At 43.8% G+C, this 6000-nt stretch overlaps 1 protein-coding gene across 6 annotated transcripts in view; it reads left to right on the top strand.

The window, feature by feature from the left end:
* The first annotated feature begins 5380 nt into the window (after positions 1-5380).
* LOC310863498 (semaphorin-3F-like) overlaps positions 5381-6000 on the top strand; it is a 135755-nt gene continuing 135135 nt past the window's right edge. For all 6 annotated transcript variants that reach the window (XM_083771892.1, XM_083771891.1, XM_083771890.1 and 3 more), the window contains exon 1: positions 5381-5715. The gene's annotated coding sequence lies outside the window, so the exon portion shown is untranslated. The remainder of the gene's footprint in view (positions 5716-6000) is intronic.

Raw genomic sequence — 6000 nt, 5'->3', positions numbered from 1 at the left:
GCTCAACAGTATTTTTATTTCTTTTTTTGGCTTTTTCTATTGATGGGTTGAAAGTAGAAAGTGGGAGGGAGATGGGGGGGGGGTGACACTGGGAGTCGAACCCACGGCACGCCGTCAGGCTGGCTTGGCGGCCTATAGGTGCCCGCTGTCCTGACCCGTGACCTGTTCTGTCACCCTGACGTGTTTCCCTATGTTCCTTGTTTTGGGTTTTACTTTTGTATACTTTTACCTTTTATTTTGTAGTATCTAGTGTCTCTTGGTTTCCTGTGTTGTTTACCTGCCTTGTCTAACCCTGCGATTAGTGTAGTGTTCCCCTCCTGTGCCCTGTTACTCTCCCAGCCAATCCCTGTGTCCTGTTATTCTCCCAGCCAATCCCTGTGTCCTGTTATTCTCCCAGCCAATCCCTGAGTTGATTTGTCTGTTGTATTTCACCTGTGTCTAGTTAGTCCTTGTCTATTTATGTACCCTTGTGTTTTCAGTTCTCCGTTTGTTCGTTGTTTTTGTTGCCTGTGAGTATTTCTGTAGCCTTGATGCCTTGCTTGTTTGATCCCCTAGTTTTCCCAGTATAGTTTCCCCCCTTGCCTTCCTTATGTTCCTCGTGTTCCTAGTTTTGTTTCCGACTGCCTCTAGTGTTTTTTTGACTTGCTGTACCTGGACTCCTGTTTGGTCGCAATGAAAACACTGAACTTTGACTTTCTCTGCCTCTGCCTCACATTCTGCGTTTGGGTCCTATATCCTCAACCTGACTCACACTGTGACACCCTCTGCCTCTGCCTCACATTCTGTGTTTGGGTCCTATATCCTCAACCTGACTCACACTGTGACACCCTCTGCCTCTGCCTCACATTCTGCGTCTGGGTCCTATATCCTCAACCTGACTCACACTGTGACACCCTCTGCCTCTGCCTCACATTCTGCGTTTGGGTCCTATATCCTCAACCTGACTCACACTGTGACACCCTCTGCCTCTGCCTCACATTCTGCGTCTGGGTCCTATATCCTCAACCTGACTCACACTGTGACACCCTCTGTCTCTGCCTCACATTCTGCGTTTGGGTCCTATATCCTCAACCTGACTCACACTGTGACACCCTCTGCCTCTGCCTCACATTCTGTGTCTGGGTCCTATATCCTCAACCTGACTCACACTGTGACACCCTCTGTCTCTGCCTCACATTCTGCGTTTGGGTCCTATATCCTCAACCTGACTCACACTGTGACACCCTCTGCCTCACATTCTGCGTCTGGGTCCTATCCTCAACCTGACTCACACTGTGACACCCTCTGCCTCTGCCTCACATTCTGCGTCTGGGTCCTCTATCCTCAACCTGACTCACACTGTGACACCCTCTGCCTCTGCCTCACATTCTGCGTTTGGGTCCTCTATCCTCAACCTGACTCTGCACACTGTGACACCCCCTCCCTCTGCCTCACATTCTGCGTCTGGGTCCTATATCCTCAACCTGACTCTGCACACCGTGACACCCGCAGATGGTTGAGCTAATCGTCCGGGCCGTGCTCCACAGTATTGATGATGATCAGTGGCATGCACAGATAGACACTAGGGGGTGCTAGAGCACCCACTGCCCTTTTGGCAATTTTGCTCTTAAAAAATTTGTAGTTTGTGGACCATGGTGACATTGATCAAATCTTGATAAAAAAACGCTTCTACTATATTATTTAGGCCCCTCACAATCTAAAGCTATGTTTCTATGTCAGTGGTTCTTCGATTAAGGAAAAATAGCAGACCTACAAGCTCATAGCGCGCCACTCGGTGGCGCGCTATGAGCTTGTAGATCTGCTATTTTTCAATAGCTAAAGCACCAAAATGGGTTCCCGCCCCAAAATGCGCTGCACAAGGTGCCCTTTTTTTTCACTTGAGCACCTGCCCCTCTAAATGTCTGTGCACACCATGATGATGATGGCATTTTTCCTCTGTGGTCTGGCATCCCAACTCTGATCTTTGGTTTCTACATTATCTCTTACATTTTACTTACTTGAGTAACAGCGGGAGACGGCAACTCCAGGCAAGGCACTGGAAACCTTGAAGAACTTTTCACAGAGGCGAGCGTCTCCTCAAAGGCAGGATTCAGTCATTATGCTCTCCTCTTGTCTCACACGAGTGACAGATGGTGAGGCCGTCACTGGCCTATAAGATGGAAATAATATTGTTGTGAAAAGGAGGAGAATGGGAATAAAAGGAGGAGTTGTGTAAGAAGTAGGGAGAATAATGTGACAGTAATGATACACTGGTAGTACAGAATAACTTGGCTGATCCATACTACTTCTAGAAACAAAAGGCCATTTGGACTGGTATGCAGCATAAAGTGCAGTAAAAGCCGGTTCACTGTACAGTGCAGTACAGTACAGGCTCCAGGGATTCCCATACTTTTCCATGCCAAAGGGGCCCATATACTCTGGCTGCAGCCCCCTATTGCAAAATTGCTAAAATTGCTCTCAAGCTTTATTGTGTTTTATTCTGTTGACAGATTATGTACAAATGTGTTCCCGCTCATGCATTTTTGTCAAAGAAATCAATCAATCAATCAATCAATCAAAAGTGTAGCATAACAGATCCACATCATAGATTCCACCCGTTGAACCATGTAGCCATAAACCATCAAAGTGTAGCATAACAGATCCACATCATAGATTCCACCCGTTGAACCGTGAACCTTTTGTTTGTGGGACAACACAGTACCCTAGTTGTTGAAGCTGGAAGGTTTCGGATGACCTTGTTTCCTCCCTTGTACAGCCAATAGGATGACCTTGTTTCCTCCCTTGTACAGCCAATAGGAACAAGGCTGTAGAAAGCAACCTTGGCCTAACAATGGACTAGCCAATCGCAGGGCAGTCGTCTCTCCAGGCTATGGGTCTATAATGATGAGATTAATAACCTCATTTTGACGTGGTTGATGCTATACTTGCTTCTTCGAGTATCCTTTGTTCCAGTCAGCCTGGGTGATCTATTAAACTGTCACAACTAAACCTCTACGAAGATATAACACTAAAACCTGAACATCACTGACTGATGAAGTTACACCAGCTGACTGTCACTGTATACTGTAGATGTAGATGTTCAAATGAAAAGCTTTCCAGCCAGGGCTGGAATTGGGCATGGTGGAAAATAGTGGCTCACTTATACAACAATAGCTTAAAAATGTCCACCCCCTCAAATAAACTTTTCCAATACTCCCAGGGTCTTTCTGTCCTTCAAAGGTAAGGCTGTGTGTGTGTGTGTGTGTGTGTGTGTGTGTGTGTGTGTGTGTGTGTGTGTGTGTGTGTGTGTGTGTGTGTGTGTGTGTGTGTGTGTGTGTGCGCGCATGTACAGTAGGAGACAGAGAGAGAGGGAGAGAGGGAGCATTTGATGATTTTCCACAACCAAGATTACAGAATTCATATTAACCGAGGAATATGAATGTGGGTGTGCTCATAACTGTAAGGTAATTGTTTCTCATAACTCTTTGCTGGTATCAAGGGAAATTTAAAACTTTAATGGCCAAACGCTCCACTCTACTCCTTTCCCTGCTATATGCATCAAAGCAGTGTGAAGTATATCCTTTAGCAGTGTCATCATTGTTTTCTCTTTGTAAGACATTATTTGGACAAATGAACACTCAAAGTATCAACCATAGAACCTATAGGCTATTTTCATTCACTATGGAGTGCTCTTACGTCTAAATCTGACCATTGTGATACACAGAAGACTTAAGGTTAATGTATTGTATACTCTATCACACGACCCTCCCAGGGCTGTAAACTTACAGTTTTAAAAGCATACTATTTCAACAGTATATGACCCTCCTGGCTACAGTTACTGTAATTCAACTCTGAGAGTGTAGGAAAAAAAAGGGAAGCCCCGCACACTGAGATCTGCGCACAATCAATATATTTATTTAGCAAGCTTTCGGTCTACTGACATTCCTCAAGCAACTCTGAGAGTGTAGAAATGCAACCATGGACAGTCATCTGGTTGCTCCACTCATTACACTCTCAGAGTTACAAAATAATGTACATGAACATGATTGATGATTACAGTCTTCATATTGATTGATTGATATTGAACAGTAAACAGTATAATAATTAAACTATAATGCAAGCCAATACCCATAATTAAATCAATTCTAGGAATGCAACAATTTCTCCTAATTCCTCCCATAAATGACTAAAGTCAAAACTAAATTATAAGTCCTTCATCTGTTATCATTTATGAAATACCGTATAATTAACCAACTGGATTAGCAGTGAAATAATCGTAGCAATCAGAAGAGGGATTACAAATGAGATGAAGAGAAAATTAGATGCCTAATCTGTTAGGTGTATGAACCTCCGCCAGGGAGTCAATGTTTGGGGAGAGAATCGTCTTATCTGTATCTGGGCATTTTTCCAGTTTCTTTTGAGAAGCAAGAACTGTATCCACATACCAGCCTCAAAGTGTTCCATTAAAGAGTTCTAACAACAGCTGTCAGGAAAAAACACAAACATTTGACCTCATCATTTAAAGTCCTTAGTTTTTGCTTCTTTTGCCCTGCAGCCAGCAACACAATCCTCTGCTACGTGTCATCCCAAATTCAATGTTTTCTCCACATTGTGTTGCTTCTAGACATGCAGATATTTGCTTGCACTTACAGCCTGGCATCTTCAAGCCTTTCTCCGCTCTGTCAGATACAATACAAAACAATAGTGGCAATTTGAGACTAGCAAATACATATGTATAATGAATCAGAGAACAGATGCAATGTGCACAGAAAAAGTAAAAGGCTCGTTCAGATGCACACTATTTATGCATAAATGCATTGCAAACACATGAATGCACGCAGGCTGGGTCTCCCTCGCACATCAGCCATATGCACATGTTCACAATGGCATTGAGTATAAATAATTCTTTATTTATGTATGTATTCCAAAACGGACTGAGAATCCCCATCTGTCACCTCCCCTCCCCAAGACAGACCCTATGAGCCTAAAGGAAACACTCACTGCAATCTGCATCTATTAGTCTAAACATAATTATAAGCAATGTACATTTTTTACTTCAGATATGAATATGATAGAATAAATAAATAACGAGTGTCCGTTTTGAACAGAAATAGCTTGCTCTGCTCGTAGTGTGTATAGCTGTGCTGCACAAGCCACGATGGAGAAAAAGACGGTAGTATACTCACATACAGAATGTAAAGGTATTTTAAGTACACACCTGTTACCTGTATGGGTAAGGTAAGGAGATGGAGAGATTTGTGCTAGCCTTGGGGCGGAGCAGAACCGCTAGATGCCAAGGTAAGCAAGTGCCCGCCCCATGGGTGTGTCTACGGCGGGGAGAGCGGTCTGTCCACCTGCGTGAGCAGCTCCGCTTCAAATCACTACTACGGGCTGCCTTCTCTTTACGCACAGCAGCGCACAGCTGAACACAACCACTACACTGCTTCAGCCATTTGAAAGGAAAACACTCTGCTGTAGCCGAACTTGGTTGGGTGAAACCGAATTCCCCTACTCGATTGAGAAGTCATCTCAAACTTTAATTGTGGTTGTAGGAAGTACAATTTTGGATACACGCTTTTGTTGTTTGCCTTTTGGGGAATCGCGAGGGATATCTGCCGCGGATACAGTGATAGTCTACACAGTGCGGACAGATCGAGGAGCTCAAAGGATCTGGCTGAGTGCTTTCTAAATGTTGGCCAGACTCGACATAATATTTCACCGCACATAAATAAGCAGGTAGGCTATGCAATGTTTCTTTATAACGCACGTGTGTCTTATAGCTACCAGTCAAGTTGAATTCATTTTGTCCGTATTGAGAAACAAACTAGAGTCGAACTGAGGGAGTGATGCTTGTTGCACGAGGGAGCCTGTCGTTAAATATAATAAAGGCAATGATGTACAATTAAATCATCGAGGATGTTTTCTGTTTTGATTGGTTTAGCCTATTAAGTGCTAGCATGATCATCCCACTTCCAGTATTCATTTTGAGTTAGACCTAATTCAACCCAATCAGCTTTAATG

The sequence above is a fragment of the Protomyctophum parallelum genome (genome assembly GCF_964188405.1).
Source record: "Protomyctophum parallelum genome assembly, chromosome: 8".
Classification (NCBI taxonomy): Eukaryota; Metazoa; Chordata; class Actinopteri; order Myctophiformes; family Myctophidae; genus Protomyctophum; species Protomyctophum parallelum.
This window is presented reverse-complemented; position numbering and strand designations above follow the sequence as displayed.